The sequence below is a fragment of the Lathyrus oleraceus genome, unplaced genomic scaffold (assembly GCF_024323335.1).
Source record: "Lathyrus oleraceus cultivar Zhongwan6 unplaced genomic scaffold, CAAS_Psat_ZW6_1.0 chrUn0744, whole genome shotgun sequence".
In the NCBI taxonomy this organism is placed as follows: domain Eukaryota; kingdom Viridiplantae; phylum Streptophyta; class Magnoliopsida; order Fabales; family Fabaceae; genus Lathyrus; species Lathyrus oleraceus.
In genome coordinates this window covers 1-18,329 of record NW_026113135.1, presented here as the reverse complement: position 1 = coordinate 18,329, position 18,329 = coordinate 1, and the positions used below count along the sequence as shown (strand labels likewise).

At 29.8% G+C, this 18,329-nt stretch overlaps 2 pseudogenes; both read left to right on the top strand.

Annotated features, from left to right (window-relative positions):
• Window positions 1–2,624: 2,624 nt before the first annotated feature.
• On the top strand, window positions 2,625–5,148 carry LOC127114909 (alpha-L-arabinofuranosidase 1-like; annotated as a pseudogene).
• Window positions 5,149–9,509: 4,361 nt separating this feature from the next.
• LOC127114908 (alpha-L-arabinofuranosidase 1-like) lies at window positions 9,510–13,958 on the top strand (annotated as a pseudogene).
• The last annotated feature ends 4,371 nt before the right edge of the window (window positions 13,959–18,329 follow it).

Here is an 18,329-nt window from a genome sequence, read left to right as displayed (position 1 = left end):
TGGGGAATATTCCTTTATAGGAAATTGCATGTCAGGGTTAGGGAAATTTCATGGAACGTGGATTGATAGACTGTAAAGATGCATGTATGTGGGAGAATATGATCGCTGTGAATTTGTTGCAATCTATGTTGTTAATCTAAAATTTCATGAATCCTTGATGGGCCTAAGGTGTTAAGGGTGTTCACCATATGTTCATAGATGAAGCTTGCATATGCAATAAAGATCTCGAGTGTGAAATATATGATCTTGTTAGGTGATGACAAGTTTTCACCTCTAAACATTTTTCATGTATTATAATTGATGAGAATTAATGCATGTAATATGTTAGTTGTGGTTTGTATGAAAAATTGATGGATTTTGGGAAATTCAAAAAACATTTGCAGGTGTAACTGATTGCACTTTTGGTGTATTCAATTACCACCCCTGAAAACTCATTTTTTTTATGAACAACAAGTTGGTGTACCGGTTACACCAAAAGTGTAATCGGTTACCATCTCTAAAATTTGCATATTTTTGGGACAAAGAGTTAGTGCAACACCTTTAGTGTAACTGACTACACCTTATGTAACTTTGATGATTTTCACTTGTATGCCTTAGATGTGTGGCTATGGTGCAATGACATGTACTTAGGATGTGTTAACATACTTTTATGCCTCATTCACGACTAATTGTGACTAAAATTTATATGCATGAATAAAGCCCTAATAGGTAAGTCGATAAAAGCATACACCATAATTAGATAAGCTTTGAAAGTATAGACTCTTATTGGTCTAATTGGTTAATATGCGAACCCTAGTAGGCTAGTGAAAGAATGTGAGATAAAACTAGGTTTACAAAGGGGAATTAACCTAGATACATGACATTCAGACACGATAGAAGCCCTAGTCGGTATGTGTTGTAAATGGTCGGTAAAGAATGTGATATTAGGGAACTAGAGAATACCCTAGTTGGTATATGTGACGAACTATCGATTTTGAAGGAATTTTTTTTAGAACTGTGCGACGATATTATGGCTTTATAGATGCCCAAAGCTTTCAAAAATAGTCGAGAGTGAATGACATTTGCATATATGAATCGAGTCTGACTATGATAAATGGTGACCAGGGAAGGAAATATAATATATATTAGAGTGTCTAGCTCATGTAAGAGATATTGGAAGTGGAGAGATGTTCCATTCGATAATTGATTCAGTGACCCGTGTCTAGAACATGTTAGAGGTAGTAGGAGGGGAAAGATATTCCAATAGTGAATTAAGTTCGTACCGTGTCATACCTGAAAGACAAGTGATGGATGGGGAAAGATGTCCCATTTATGCAATAGATGTAAAAATAATAATATATTAATTGTTTATTGACAGAGTTGCACAATAATCCATTATGAGGTATGATGAGAATATTTTACACGTTAGTACAAACAATCTAATTTAAAAATAGAAACATCCAACTTATATATTATATTGTTAACAACTCATCATCCTTATCACTATCTTCAATTTATAGATTGTTCTTCCTTGATAAATACGAGTGAAAATGATTAACAAAAATACATTACAAATTTACAATGTCTTTCTTAAGTTCTCTCACTTATTTATTTTTATTTAGGCGTGTTTTTGGTTATTTCTACATGCCACTATGGTGTTAATGCCAATGAGATCACATCAAAACTAGTAATTGATGCTGGTTCTGGAAGGCTTATTCCAGATACATTTTTTGGAGCATTTTTTGAAGTAAACTACAGTTCAATATACTTTAATAAATTTAATGATTCCAGATAAAGTACTCTGGTAGTGTTATCTTATAATACATTGATGTAATATATATTTTTCAGGAGATTAATCATGCGGGAGCTGGAGGATTATGGGCAGAACTTGTGAATAATCGAGGTATATATATTCGCACAGAAAAAATTCACCTTTGAATTTATTTTTCTAATAAGAGACAAATTTCATGTATTTTCTTTGAAAATTTATGTTAGTTTTTTTTTCCATTTTAATATTTTTTCAACTGTTAGATCTATTGCATTATATTATATCTTTTGTAAATTAATGTTTCAGGTTTGAAGCAGAAGGTTCCATTAATGGGACCTCAAATTTTATCCGTGGACAATTATTGGAGAAAATCAATCATCCATTATTGTATCAACGGAACGTTCTTCTTGTTTTGAGCGTAATAAAATTGCATTACGTATGGATGTTCTTTGTCATAGAAAATCTTGTCCACGTGGTGGTGTTGGTATTTCCAATCCTGGTTTTTGGGGAATGGTGAGTATCAATTAATACAACATTTTATTTATCATACGAAAAATTAAAGGTATTCATAATATTTTTTACAATGTTTTATATAATCAGAATATCGAGGAAGGGAAGAAATATAAAGTAGTATTCTATGTTAGATCACTTGGTCGAATTAATTTACAAATTTCATTTGTTGGATCTGATAATGGTGTTACCTATCTTCAACCAAATAAGGTTATAATTCTATTTCTTTAATTAATTTTTTGAAACAACGTCTTGTTCATTAATAAAAGTTCATTAATTTTATTATTGTGAAACATAATTAAACTAATTATTAAGTTATTAATGAATCAACATCAGAGCTTCGGGAGTTAATGCTACAAAGTGGAGTAAGATGGAAATAATTCTTGAAGCCAAAAGCACTAATCACAATTCGAACCTACAAATACAATAACAACAAACAAAAGGAGTATTATGGTTAGATCAAATCTCAGCCATGCCTTTAGATACATATAAGGTATATTATGCATAAAATTATATTTATATTTATTTATTCTTAGATTATTTAATTTTTTCTCTTTTATAAGAATTTATCTCATTAATCATTATTGGACACATTGGACACAACAGGGTCATGGTTTTCGAAATGACCTTTTTCAAATGGTGGCAGATTTAAAGCCAAAAACTTTTAGATTCCCAGGTATGATACAATAATTTGAGTTGGAATCACTGCGAATAATTGTTTTTTTAATGGAATTTTTTTATTCTTTTCCATCTTTTTTTTATTAAATTTTTATTAAGTGATAAATATATATTATATTTTTTTATATAGGTGGTTGTTATGTTGAAGGAGATTACCTTAAATATGCATTTAGATGGAAAGATACAGTTGGAGCATGGGAAGAGAGACCTGGCCACTATAATGATATATGGAAGTATTGGACCGATGATGGATTTGGTTATTTTGAAGGGCTTCAAGTAATTTTTCTTTTCTATTTTTAAATATTAATTGTATTTTTATTAATTAAAAATTAATAATTTTTTGTTTGTTAAACAGTTATCAGAGGATCTTGGTGCATATCCAATATGGGTTTTAATAATGGTATTAGTCATCATGATGAAATTAATACGTCTGCAATTTCACCATTTGTACAAATAATTTCCTTAATATTATTTTTTATTATCTAGATTATATTTATATTTTTAATTAATTAATTAATTATTATTAATTGTTATTTATACTTTTTGATCATTAATTATTAGGAAGCTCTAGATGGTATTGAGTTTGCTAGAGGTTCTCCAGAATCAAAATGGGGTTCTCTTAGAGCTTCCATGGGACATCCAAAGTCATTTGATTTGAGATATGTTGGAGTTGGGAATGAAGATTGTGGTAAACATAACTATCAAGGAAATATCTCGAGTTCTATAAAGCTATAAAAGATAGATATCCTGATATTCAAATTATCTCAAATTGTGATGGTTCTCAATATCCATTAAATCATCCTGCAGACCTTTATGATTTTCATGTAATAATATTGCTGATTTAATTATTAATTGTTTTTTCAATTTATTATTATTACTATTAATATTATTATTATTTATTTATAATTATTAAATTTGAGTTTAGGTTGAGTATCTTACATTATTACTAATACTTTTTTCAATTGTTAGATTATACAAATTCTAAGGACATGTTTTCCCAGTATACCAAATTCGATAAAGCACCACGATCCGGTCCAAAGGTTTTATTATTAAAAAAATTATTTATTTAAAAATGATTATTATATTTTTTAGAAGGTAAAATAGGCATTTAAAATATTATTGATATATAAATTTGCTCATGTTTTATTAATTACAATTTATAGGCATATGTTAGTGAGTATGCTGTTTGGAAGGAAGATGCAGGCAATGGAAGCCTTTATGCAGCTGTGGCTGAAGCTGCATTTCTTATTGGACTTGAAAAAAATAGGTTAGATTTTATTATATAAAATTTTTATGATATTTAATTTATAAAGTTTGTGTTTTTTGAGTTAAATTTAATCATTTTTCAATTTTCTACAGCGATGTCGTCAGCATGGTTGCTTATGCACCACTCTTTGTAAACACAAATGACAAATAGTAATTTTCTAATTTCTTATCATTTATTTATTATTTATTATTTATGTATGTAAATAAATATATGATTTATTTATTTATATTTTTATATGAAACAGTTGGATACCAGATGCAATTGTATTCAACACTTATCAAAATTATGGAACTCCAAGTTATTGGCTCCAACAATTTTTCATTGATTCTAATGGAGCAATATTTCTTAATTCAACTCTCTACAATTCTTCTAGCTCGATTGTTGCTTCTGCAATTCAGTATACAAATTCTCAAGATGGGAAAATTATCTAAAAGTCAAGGTAAAATAACTCAAATTTTTTATAAGGAATATATTTTGATTTAAAGTATTTAATTATTAATTATTTGATTGTGCACTTATTGCAGGTAGTAAACTTTGGAAGCTCAATTGAAAATTTAGAGATTTTAATAATAATTTAAAATCAAATGTGCAACGATCTGGTTCATCAAAAATGATGCTTACATCTTTAAATAAAATGGATGAAAATTCTTTCTCCGAACCAACAAAGGTACACTTTATTTTTAAACAAAATACGTAGTTTGTCATAGATATATATTGTAATATTTTGAAATGAATTTTTTTATGTTTTAATTTAAATTTTTTATAAGTTGTTTAAACTTAAGGTTAATCAACATTGATTATATATAAAAAAATTCTAATACATGATTTTGTTTCATTTTGTATATGTACAGATTGTACCCAAAGAGCTTCACTTGAAAATGCAAGCAATGACATGAATGTTGAACTTGCTCCTTATTCAGTTACATCATTTGATTTATTAATTTAAAGGAGTAAATGAAATAAATATGTACATTTTTATTTCTATTACCTAAAGTATTTCTCGGTTTACCATCCATATGCATTTTATATATTTCTATTTCTTTTTATTTATGAATTTTAATATCAAAATCAATAAAAAATGTACTTAAGCCAAAAAAAGTTTGATACATTAAAACTAAATGGAGACAACCACATTGCAATCTTTAGATATATAATAAAAATTAAAATATGGTGACCCGTAGAGATGTGGTTATTGAAAATAAAGAAAGGGAAAGTTTTGTTACCTTCAAAAACTGTAGATATCGGACTTATATAGAATATACGTGTGTTTTACTAATTATAATTATGTCAAATATAAAACTCTAAACAAATTTAGTAAATACATTGGTTGAAATAATTTCAAGAGTAATAATCCTTTGTTTATAACATGTATATGAATAATAATAATAACATTGATGATAATAATAATAATAATAATAATAATAGAATTTTTGAATAATAATAATATAATAATAATAAAATTTCCAAGTAACTTAAATGCTATGTATGAAGTGTAATTTAATATATTGACTGTGATTGTTGCTTTTGGTGATGGTGTGTTTGGTATTGTTGAGTGTTTTTGGGTGTCTTCTTTCTTTAGTTGGTGTTATTTTTTTTTTTTCGACAATACTAAAACAAAAGGAAAAAGCATCCCAATAAAAAGAAACAAATCAACAAAAGAAAGAGAAAAATCTTATATACAACTCAAAAACAAACAGTAAAAATCACCACCTATGCGAAGCCACGTGTTAAATTTTAATCCAACTGAACTCACGAGAAGAAAAATATTAATGGATAATTTATCGGATGTCCTAAATCATTCTTAAGTAATATAAACTTGTATCCATAAATATTGCTTAATCTCAACAAAACAACATTACTGTACAAAATATGAAATTGGGGATTTTTATAAAGGTTTTGTTTTTAATAGAAAATAAAATAAAGATTAAATATATGATATATTAAAAACGATCAGACCTTTTTAGAATTTTGTATCTCAATATTTGTTAATTGCGTCTATTCCTTAAAATTATTTATTTATTTAGTATTATGACGAATTAACAAATTAGTTATACTCAATCTATTGGGGTATAACTCTTTATTTGGGAAGGTACGGTAAACCTAGAAAATTGTTTGTTTAAGTTAGAAAAAGTCTTTCTCTAATTCTCACAATGGATTCGAGTGAAAAGATGAATGTCTTGCAAATTCCAGTAGTTTGTGATTTTCTCGAAGTATTCCCCGAGGATGTCATTTCTCTACCTCCTGAAAGCAAAGTGGAATTCTCCATTGATCTAGTTCTTGGAACGACTCTAGTTTCTGTTGTCATGTAGCGTATGTCGCCGATCGAGCTCAGAGAATTAAAGAGTTAATTTGAAGGTTTGTTATATAAAGATTTCATCCGCCGAGTGTGTCTTTGGGGGGAGCTCTGTTCATGTTCGTGAAGACGAAGGATGATGGGATGCATCTGTGCATCGACTAACTTCAGTTGAATAAAGTTACCATCAAGAACAAGTATACCCATACCCAAGATCAATGACTTTCAGGATCACTTGAAAAGATCATGCATTCTCTTAAAGATTGATTTACGGTCGGGTTACATCAAATTTTAGTGAAAAGTTCTGATACACCGAAGTATGCAATTAGGACTCAATATGATCATTAAAATTCCTTGTAAAGCCATTCAGAGTGACTAATGGTATCGTCGTCTTTATGGATTACATGAACCGTATATTCCAACGTTATCTTAATCATTTATGGTAATCTTTATGACGATAATTGAATTACTTCCATACTTCATGAGACCACTTGGAGCATTTAAGGATTGTTCTATTAGTTTTGCAGGAAAAGTAACTTGTTGAAAAAGTTAGCAAGTTTGATTTATGGATGACCAAATTGATGTTTCTTGGTCATGTCATATCTAAAGGAGGTGTAGTAGTGGATTCTCCAAAAGTGGAAGTTGTGATTAATTGGGAGAGACCCAAGAGCGCTCCTCAGGTGAGAAGCTTTTCAGGGCTGCCTGGATATTATCAGAGATTTATCAAAGGCTCTTCTCAATTGGAATTGCCAATACTAGACTCACTCGAAAAGATATTTTGTTTCCTTGGAATTCAGAGTGCAAATGGAGTTTTATCAAGTTAAAAAAGAAGTAAACCACCACTCCCGTTCTAATAATTCCTAATCCTAATCAATCTTATGAAGTATTTTCTAATGCTTCATAGGAGGGATAAAGAGTATCCTAATGAAAAATGGTTAGGTTGTAGTGTATGTGTCTCAGTAGTTGAAGCCTCATCAAAGAGAACTATCAGTCGCACGATCTTGAGTTAGCTGTTATTGTTTTTTCACTCAAGATGTGGTTCCATTATTTGTATGGGTTTCATTTTGAAATGTACACCGGTCATAAGATCCTGAAATAGCTCTTTGTTCAAAAGTAATTGAATATGCGGCAAAGGATGGCTGGAATATGTGAAAAATTATGATTTCTAGTTGAAGTACCACCCAGGAAGGAAATGTGTATGGCTAAATTGATGGTGTTAGAGCTAGAGCTATTGGAAAGGTTTCAAAATATTGATCTTTAGTTTGCATGGACTTATAATTAGCATAGTATCCTAATTATCAACCCGAGTATTACATGTGACATGACGGAGAGGATTTGGCAAAGTCAGTTGTTGGATTTGAAGTTGCAATCTAGGTTTGATTATTTTAGTTTCAATCAAGACATGGATGTAATTCTCCTATTTAACTAGAGGATTTGTGTACCAAATCATTCCTATTTGAGATGATCAATTATAAGGGAAGTGCATAAGAGAGGGTTACCAATTTCCTAATTCATTATGGATTCGCTTCTACTTATTTTTCCATACATGGTTGAGTAAAGTTTGTTCTCTTCTTCGAACCTCAACCACGAAGTATAATGGATTGTGCCATCTAGGAGTAAGGAAGAAATAAACCCACATCGTTAAAATCCTTTAGGAAGAATCACACCCGGACGAGGCCACGTGGGAACTGGATCGGAGATGCAAGATTTGTACCTTCATTTGTTCGTGTAAATCTCTAAATTTGAGGAAAAAATTTTAATTAAGGGGAGGATTTAATGGGTACGTTCTATAATAACATGATCATTGTCTATTATTGGTATAATCTCTTGTTAATGAGGAGATGAACCCTAATGAAGTTTTTTAAACCACGATTAAGATATCAACATTGTCAATAGTGAATTATAATGGATTACAAGGGTAATTAAATCTTTGTGCATGTGAACTCTCTATGGAAAAATGAAATAAGAATCCCTCATTTTTTTACTTCCATTCTATCTTTTAAATCAAATTTTGAGAAAGATAGATAAAGAGACGAGGGAGAGGCGAGTTCCTTCAGGAAGTAACGGGAAAAGTTCTTGCTCAACTTCTTCAATTCAACTTGCATATGTGAAGAAATTGTAGTTTCTTGAAGAAAAAGCAACAAGGAAACTTTTAATCATAAATTTTCATCATCATTTCCACAATTCATCAACTCTTGAGAATCTTGGTTGGAACCTTGAATGCAAGGAAAATAGTGGAAGTTTCTAACACCCAAGATCATCATCATCAATCTCAAAGCTAAGGTTTCATTAGCTTAAAGGTGGGGTTCTAGGTAGTTATCACTTTTGGGGAATATTCCTTTATAGGAATTGCATGTCAGGGTTAGGGAATTTCATGGAACGTGGATTGATAGACTGTAAAGATGCATGTATGTGGGAGAATATGATCGCTGTGAATTTGTTGCAATCTATGTTTTAATCTAAAATTTCATGAATCCTTGATGGGCCTAAGGTGTTAAGGGTGTTCACCATATGTTCATAGATGAAGCTTGCATATGCAATAAAGATCTCGAGTGTGAAATATATGATCTTGTTAGTGATGACAAGTTTTCACCTCTAAACATTTTTCATGTATTATAATTGATGAGAATTAATGCATGTAATATGTTAGTTGTGGTTTGTATGAAAAATTGATGGATTTTGGGAAATTCAGAAAACATTTGCAGGTGTAACTGATTGCACTTTTGGTGTATTCAATTACCACCCCTGAAAACTCATTTTTTTTATGAAACAACAAGTTTGGTGTAACCGGTTACACCAAAAGTGTAATCGGTTACCATCTCTAAAATTTGCATATTTTTGGGACAAAGAGTTAGTGCAACACCTTTAGTGTAACTGACTACACCTTATGTAACTTTGATGATTTTCACTTGTATGCCTTAGATGTGTGGCTATGGTGCAATGACATGTACTTAGGATGTGTTAACATACTTTTATGCCTCATTCACGACTAATTGTGACTAAAATTTATATGCATGAATAAAGCCCTAATAGGTAAGTCGATAAAAGCATACACACATAATTAGATAAGCTTTGAAAGTATAGACTCTTATTGGTCTAATTGGTTAATATGCGAACCCTAGTAGGCTAGTGAAAGAATGTGAGATAAAACTAGGTTTACAAAGGGGAATTAACCTAGATACATGACATTCAGACACGATAGAAGCCCTAGTCGGTATGTGTTGTAAATGGTCGTAAAGAATGTGATATTAGGGAACTAGAGAATACCCTAGTTGGTATATGTGACGAACTATCGATTTTGAAGGAATTTTTTTTAGAACTGTGCGACGAATATTATGGCTTTATAGATGCCCAAAGCTTTCAAAAATAGTCGAGAGTGAATGACATTTGCATATATGAATCGAGTCTGACTATGATAAATGGTGACCAGGGAAGGAAATATAATATATTAGAGTGTCTAGCTCATGTAAGAGATATTGGAAGTGGAGAGATGTTCCATTCGATAATTGATTCAGTGACCCGTGTCTAGAACATGTTAGAGGTAGTAGGAGGGGAAAGATATTCCAATAGTGAATTAAGTTCGTACCGTGTTCATACCTGAAAGACAAGTGATGGATGGGGAAAGATGTCCCATTTATGCAATAGATGTAAAAATAATATATATTAATTGTTTATTGACAGAGTTGCACAATAATCCATTATGAGGTATGATGAGAATATTTTACACGTTAGTACATAACAATCTAATTAAAAATAGAAAACATCCAACTTATATATTATATTGTTAACAACTCATCATCCTTATCACTATCTTCAATTTATAGATTGTTCTTCCTTGATAAATACGAGTGAAAATGATTAACAAAAATACATTACAAATTTACAATGTCTTTCTTAAGTTCTCTCACTTATTTTATTTTATATTTAGGCGTGTTTTTGGTTATTTCTACATGCCACTATGGTGTTAATGCCAATGAGATCACATCAAACTAGTAATTGATGCTGGTTCTGGAAGGCTTATTCCAGATACATTTTTTGGAGCATTTTTTGAAGTAAACTACAGTTCAATATACTTTAATAAATTTAATGATTCCAGATAAAGTACTCTGGTAGTGTTATCTTATAATATTGATGTAATATATATTTTTCAGGAGATTAATCATGCGGGAGCTGGAGGATTATGGGCAGAACTTGTGAATAATCGAGGTATATATATTCGCACAGAAAAATTCACCTTTGAATTTATTTTTCTAATAAGAGACAAATTTCATGTATTTTCTTTGAAAATTTATGTTAGTAATTTTTTTTCCATTTTAATATTTTTCAACTGTTAGATCTATTGCATTATATTATATCTTTTGTAAATTAATGTTTCAGGTTTTGAAGCAGAAGGTTCCATTAATGGGACCTCAAATATTTATCCGTGGACAATTATTGGAGAAAATCAATCATCCATTATTGTATCAACGGAACGTTCTTCTTGTTTTGAGCGTAATAAAATTGCATTACGTATGGATGTTCTTTGTCATAGAAAATCTTGTCCACGTGGTGGTGTTGGTATTTCCAATCCTGGTTTTTGGGGAATGGTGAGTATCAATTAATACAACATTTTATTTATCATATGAAAAATTAAAGGTATTCATAATATTTTTTACAATGTTTTATATAATCAGAATATCGAGGAAGGGAAGAAATATAAAGTAGTATTCTATGTTAGATCACTTGGTCGAATTAATTTACAAATTTCATTTGTTGGATCTGATAATGGTGTTAACCTATCTTCAACCAAAATAAGGTTATAATTCTATTTCTTTAATTAATTTTTTGAAACAACGTCTTGTTCATTAATAAAAGTTCATTAATTTTATTATTGTGAAACATAATTAAACTAATTATTAAGTTATTAATGAATCAACATCAGAGCTTCGGGAGTTAATGCTACAAAGTGGAGTAAGATGGAAATAATTCTTGAAGCCAAAAGCACTAATCACAATTCGAACCTACAAATAACACAAACAAAAAAGGAGTATTATGGTTAGATCAAATCTCAGCCATGCCTTTAGATACATATAAGGTATTATGCATAAAATTATATTTATATTTATTTATTCTTAGATTATTTAATTTTTTCTCTTTTATAAGAATTTATCTCATTAATCATTATTGGACACATTGGACACAACAGGTCATGGTTTTCGAAATGACCTTTTCAATGGTGGCAGATTTAAAGCCAAAAACTTTTAGATTCCCAGGTATGATACAATAATATTGAGTTGGAATCACTGCGAATAATTGTTTTTTTAATGGATTTTTTTATTCTTTTCCATCTTTTTTTTATTAATTTTTATTAAGTGATATATATATTATATTTTTTTTATATAGGTGGTTGTTATGTGAAGGAGATTACCTTAAATATGCATTTAGATGGAAAGATACAGTTGGAGCATGGGAAGAGAGACCTGGCCACTATAATGATATATGGAAGTATTGGACCGATGATGGATTTGGTTATTTTGAAGGGCTTCAAGTAATTTTCTTTTTCTATTTTTAAATATTAATTGTATTTTATTAAATTAAAAATTAATAATTTTTTTGTTTGTTAAACAGTTATCAGAGGATCTTGGTGCATATCCAATATGGGTGTTAATAATGGTATTAGTCATCATGATGAAATAATACGTCGTCAATTTCACCATTTGTACAAGTATAATTTCCTTAATATTATTTTTATTATCTAGATTATATTTATATTTTTAATTAATTATTAATTAATTAATTGTTATTTTATACTTTTTGATCATTAATTATTAGGAAGCTCTAGATGGTATTGAGTTTGCTAGAGGTTCTCCAGAATCAAAATGGGGTTCTCTTAGAGCTTCCATGGGACATCCAAAGTCATTTGATTTGAGATATGTTGGAGTTGGGAATGAGATTGTGGTAAACATAACTATCAAGGAAATTATCTCGAGTTCTATAAAGCTATAAAGATAGATATCCTGATATTCAAATTATCTCAAATTGTGATGGTTCTCAATATCCATTAAATCATCCTGCAGACCTTTATGATTTTCATGTAATAATATTGCTGATTTAATTATTAATTGTTTTTTCAATTTATTTATTACTATTAATATTATTATTATTTATTTATAATTATTAAATTTGAGTTTAGGTTGAGTATCTTACATTATTACTAATACTTTTTTCAATTGTTAGATTTATACAAATTCTAAGGACATGTTTTCCCAGTATACCAAATTCGATAAAGCACCACGATCCGGTCCAAAGGTTTTATTATTAAAAAATTATTTATTTAAAAATGATTAATTATATTTTTTTAGAAGGTAAAATAGGCATTTAAAATATTATTGATATATAAATTTGCTCATGTTTTATTAATTACAATTTATAGCATATGTTAGTGAGTATGCTGTTTGGAAGGAAGATGCAGGCAATGGAAGCCTTTATGCCTGTGGCTGAAGCTGCATTTCTTATTGGACTTGAAAAAAATAGGTTAGATTTTATTATATATAAATTTTATGATATTTAATTTATAAAGTTTGTGTTTTTTGAGTAAATTTTAATCATTTTTCAATTTTCTACAGCGATGTCGTCAGCATGGTTGCTTATGCACCACTCTTTGTAAACACAAATGACAAATAGTAATTTTCTAATTTCTTATCATTTTTATTTATTATTATTATTTATGTGTAAAATAAATATATGATTTATTTATTTATTTTTTATATGAAACAGTTGGATACCAGATGCAATTGTATTCAACACTTATCAAAATTATGGAACTCAAGTTATTGGCTCCAACAATTTTTCATTGATTCTAAGGGCAATATTTCTTAATTCAACTCTCTACAATTCTTCTAGCTCGATTGTTGCTTCTGCAATTCAGTATACAAATTCTCAAGATGGGAAAAATATCTAAAAGTCAAGGTAAAATAACTCAAATTTTTTATAAGGAATATATTTTGATTTTAAAGTATTTAATTATTATTATTTGATTGTGCACTTATTGCAGGTAGTAAACTTTGGAAGCTCAATTGAAAATTTAGAGATTTTAATAAATAATTTAAAATCAAATGTGCAACGATCTGGTTCATCAAAATGATGCTTACATCTTTAAATAAATGGATGAAAATTCTTTTCCGAACCAACAAAGGTACACTTTATTTTAAACAAAATACGTAGTTTGTCATAGATATATATTGTAATATTTTGAAATGAATTTTTTTATGTTTTAATTTAAATTTTTTATAAGTTGTTTAAACTTAAGGTTAATCAACATTGATTATATATATAAAAAATTCTAATACATGATTTTGTTTCATTTTGTATATGTACAGATTGTACCCAAAAGAGCTTCACTTGAAAATGCAAGCAATGACATGAATGTTGAACTTGCTCCTTATTCATTACATCATTTGATTTATAATTTAAAGAGTAAATGAAATAAATATGTACATTTTTATTTCTATTACCTAAAGTATTTCTCGGTTTACCATCCATATGCATTTTATATTTTCTATTTCTTTTTATTTATGAATTTTAATATCAAAATCAATAAAAAATGTACTTAAGCCAAAAAAAAGTTTGATACATTAAAACTAAATGGAGACAACAACACATTGCAATCTTTAGATATATAAAAAAATTAAAATATGGTGACCCGTAGAGATGGGTATTGAAAATAAAGAAAGGGAAAGTTTTGTTACCTTCAAACTGTAGATATCGGACTTATATAGAATATACGTGTGTTTTACTAATTATAATTATGTCAAATTAAAACTCTAAAAAATTTAGTAAAATACATTGGTTGAAATAATTTCAAGAGTAATAATCCTTTGTTTATAACATGTATATGAATAATAATAATAATAACATGATGATAATAATAATAATAATAATATAAAGAATTTTTGAATAATAATAATTATAATAATAATAAAATTTCCAAGTAACTTAAATGCTATGTATGAAGTGTAATTTAATATATTGACTGTGATTGTTGCTTTTGGTGATGGTGTGTTTGTTTTGTATTGTTGAGTGTTTTTGGGTGTCTTCTTTCTTTAGTTGGTGTTATTTTTCTTTTCGACAATACTAAACAAAAGGAAAAAGCATCCAATAAAAAGAAACAAATCAACAAAGAAAGAGAAAAATCTTATATACACTCAAAAACAAACAGTAAAAATCACCACCTATGCGAAGCCACGTGTTAAATTTTAATCCAACTGAACTCACGAGAAGAAAAAAATATTAATGGATAATTTATCGATGTCCTAAATCATTCTTAAGTAATATAAACTTGTATCCATAAATATTGCTTAATCTCACAAAACAACATTACTGTACAAAAATGAAAAATGGGGATTTTTATAAAGGTTTTGTTTTTAATAGAAAATAAAATAAAAAGATTAAATATATAATATTAAAAACGATCAGACCTTTTTTAGAATTTTGTATCTCAATATTGTTAATTGCGTCTATTCCTTAAAATTATTTATTTATTTAGTATTATGACGAATTAACAAATTAGTTATACTCAATCTATTGGGGTATAACTCTTTATTTGGGAAGGTACGGTAAACCTAGAAAATTGTTTGTTTAAGTTAGAAAAGTCTTTCTCTTAATTCTCACAATGGATTCGAGTGAAAAGATGAATGTCTTGCAAATTCCAGTAGTTTGTGATTTTCTCGAAGTATTCCCCGAGGATGTCTTTCCTCTACCTCCTGAAAGCAAAGTGGAATTCTCCATTGATCTAGTTCTTGGAACGACTCTAGTTTCTGTTCATGTAGCGTATGTGTCGCCGATCGAGCTCAGAGATTAAAGAGTTAATTGTGAAGGTTTGTTAATAAAGATTTCATCCGCCGAGTGTGTCTTGGGGGGAGCTCTGTTCATGTTCGTGAAGACGAAGGATGATGGGATGCATCTGTGCATCGACTAACTTCAGTTGAATAAAGTTACCATCAAAACAAGTATACCCATACCCAAGATCAATGACTTTCAGGATCACTTGAAAAGATCATGCATTCTCTTAAAGATTGATTTACGGTCGGTTACATCAAATTTTAGTGAAAAGTTCTGATACACCGAAGTATGCAATTAGGACTCAATATGATCATTAAAAATTCCTTGTAAAGCCATTCAGAGTGACTAATGTTATCGTCGTCTTTATGGATTACATGAACCGTATATTCCAACGTTATCTTAATCATTTTATGGTAATCTTTATGAACGATATCTGAATTTACTTCCATACTTCATGAGACCACTTGGAGCATTTAAGGATTGTTCTATTAGTTTTGCAGGAAAAGTAACTTGTTGAAAAAGTTAGCAAGTTTGATTTATGGATGACCAAATTGATGTTTCTTGGTCATGTCATATCTAAAGGAGTGTAGTAGTGGATTCTCCAAAAGTGGAAGTTGTGATTAATTGGGAGAGACCCAAGAGCGCTCCTCAGGTGAGAAGCTTTTCAGGGCTGCCTGGATATTATCAGAGATTTATCAAAGGCTCTTCTCAATTGGAATTTCCAATGACTAGACTCACTCGAAAAGATATTTTGTTTCCTTGGAATTCAGAGTGCAAACGGAGTTTTATCAAGTTAAAAAAGAAGTAAACCACCACTCCCGTTCTAATAATTCCTAATCCTAATCAATCTTATGAAGTATTTCTAATGCTTCATAGGAGGGATAAGAGGTATCCTAATGAAAAATGGTTTAGGTTGTAGTGTATGTGTCTCAGTAGTTGAAGCCTCATAAGAGAACTATCAGTCGCACGATCTTGAGTTAGCTGTTATTGTTTTTTCACTCAAGATGTGGTTCCATTACTTTTATGGGTTTCATTTTGAAATGTTCATCGGTCATAAGATCCTGAAATAGCTCTTTGTTCAAAAGTAATTAAATATGCGGCAAAGGAGATGGATGGAATATGTGAAAAATTATGATTTCTAGTTGAAGTACCACCCAGGAAGGAAATGAGTATGGCTAAATTGATGGTGTTAGAGCTAGAGTTATTGGAAAGGTTTCAAAATATTGATCTTTAGTTTGCATGGACTTATAATTAGCATTGTATCCTATTTATCAACCCGAGTATTACATGTGACATGACGGAGAGGATTTGGCAAAGTCAGTTGTTGGATTTGAAGTTGCAATCTAGGTTTGATTATTTTAGTTTCAATCAAGACATGGATGTAATTCTCCTATTTAACTAGAGGATTTGTGTACCAAATGATTCCTATTTGAGATGATCAATTATAAGGGAAGTTCATAAGAGAGGGTTACCAATTCATCCTAATTCATTATGGATTCGCTTCTACTTATTTTTCCATACATGGTTGAGTAAAATTTGTTCTCTTCTTCGAACCTCAACCACGAAGTATAATGGATTGTGCCATCTAGGAGTTAAGGAAGAATAAACCCACATCGTTAAAATCCTTTAGGAAGAATCACACCCGGACGAGGCCACGTGGGACTGGAATCGGAGATGCAAGATTTGTACCTTCATTTGTTCGTGTAAATCTCTAAATTTGAGGAAAAAATTTTAATTAAGGGGAGGATTTAATGGGTACGTTCTATAATAACATGATCATTGTCTATTATTGGTATAATCTCTTGTTAATGAGGAGATGAACCCTAATGAAGTTTTTTAAACCACGATTAAGATATCAACATTGTCAATAGTGAATTATAATGGATTACAAGGTAATTAAATCTTTGTGCATGTGAACTCTCTATGGAAAATGAAATAAGAATCCCCATTTTTTTACTTCCATCTATCTTTTAAATCAAATTTTGAGAAAGATAGATAAAGAGACGAGGAGAGGCGTTTCCTTCAGGAATAACGGGAAAAGTTCTGCTCAACTTCTCAATTCAACTTGCATATGTGAAGAAATTGTAGTTTCTTGAAGAAAAAGCAACAAGGAAACTTTTAATCATAAATTTTCATCATCATTTCCACAATTCATCAAACTCTTGAGAATCTTGGTTGGAACCTTGAATGCAAGGAAAATAGTGGAAGTTTCTAACCCAAGATCATCATCATCAATCTCAAAGCTAAGGTTTCATTGCTTAAGGTGGGGTTCTAGGTAGTTATCACTTTTGGGGAATATTCCTTTATAGGAAATTGCATGTCAGGGTTAGGGAAATTTCATGGAACGTGGATTGATAGACTGTAAGATGCATGTATGTGGGAGAATATGATCGCTGTGAAGTTGTTGCAATCTATGTTGTAATCTAAATTTCATGAATCCTTGATGGGCCTAAGGTGTTTTAAGGGTGTTCACCATATGTTCATAGATGAAGCTTGCATATGCAATAAAGATCTCGAGTGTGAAATATATGATCTTGTTAGGTGATGACAAGTTTTCACCTCTAAACATTTTTCATGTATTATAATTGATGAAATTAATGCATGTAATATGTTAGTTGTGGTTTGTATGAAAATTGATGGATTTTGGGAAATTCAAAAAACATTTGCAGTGTAACTGATTGCACTTTTGGTGTATTCAATTACCACCCCTGAAAACTCATTTTTTTTATGAAACAACATTGGTGTCCGGTTACACCAAAAGTGTAATCGGTTACCATCTCTAAAATTTGCATATTTTTGGGACAAAGAGTTAGTGCAACACCTTTAGTGTAACTGACTACACCTTATGTACTTTGATGTTTTCACTTGTATGCCTTAGATGTGTGGCTATGGTGCAATGACATGTACTTAGGATGTGTTACATACTTTTATGCCTCATTCACGACTAATTGTGACTAAAATTTATATGCATGAAAAAGCCCTAATAGGTAAGTCGATAAAAGCATACACCATAA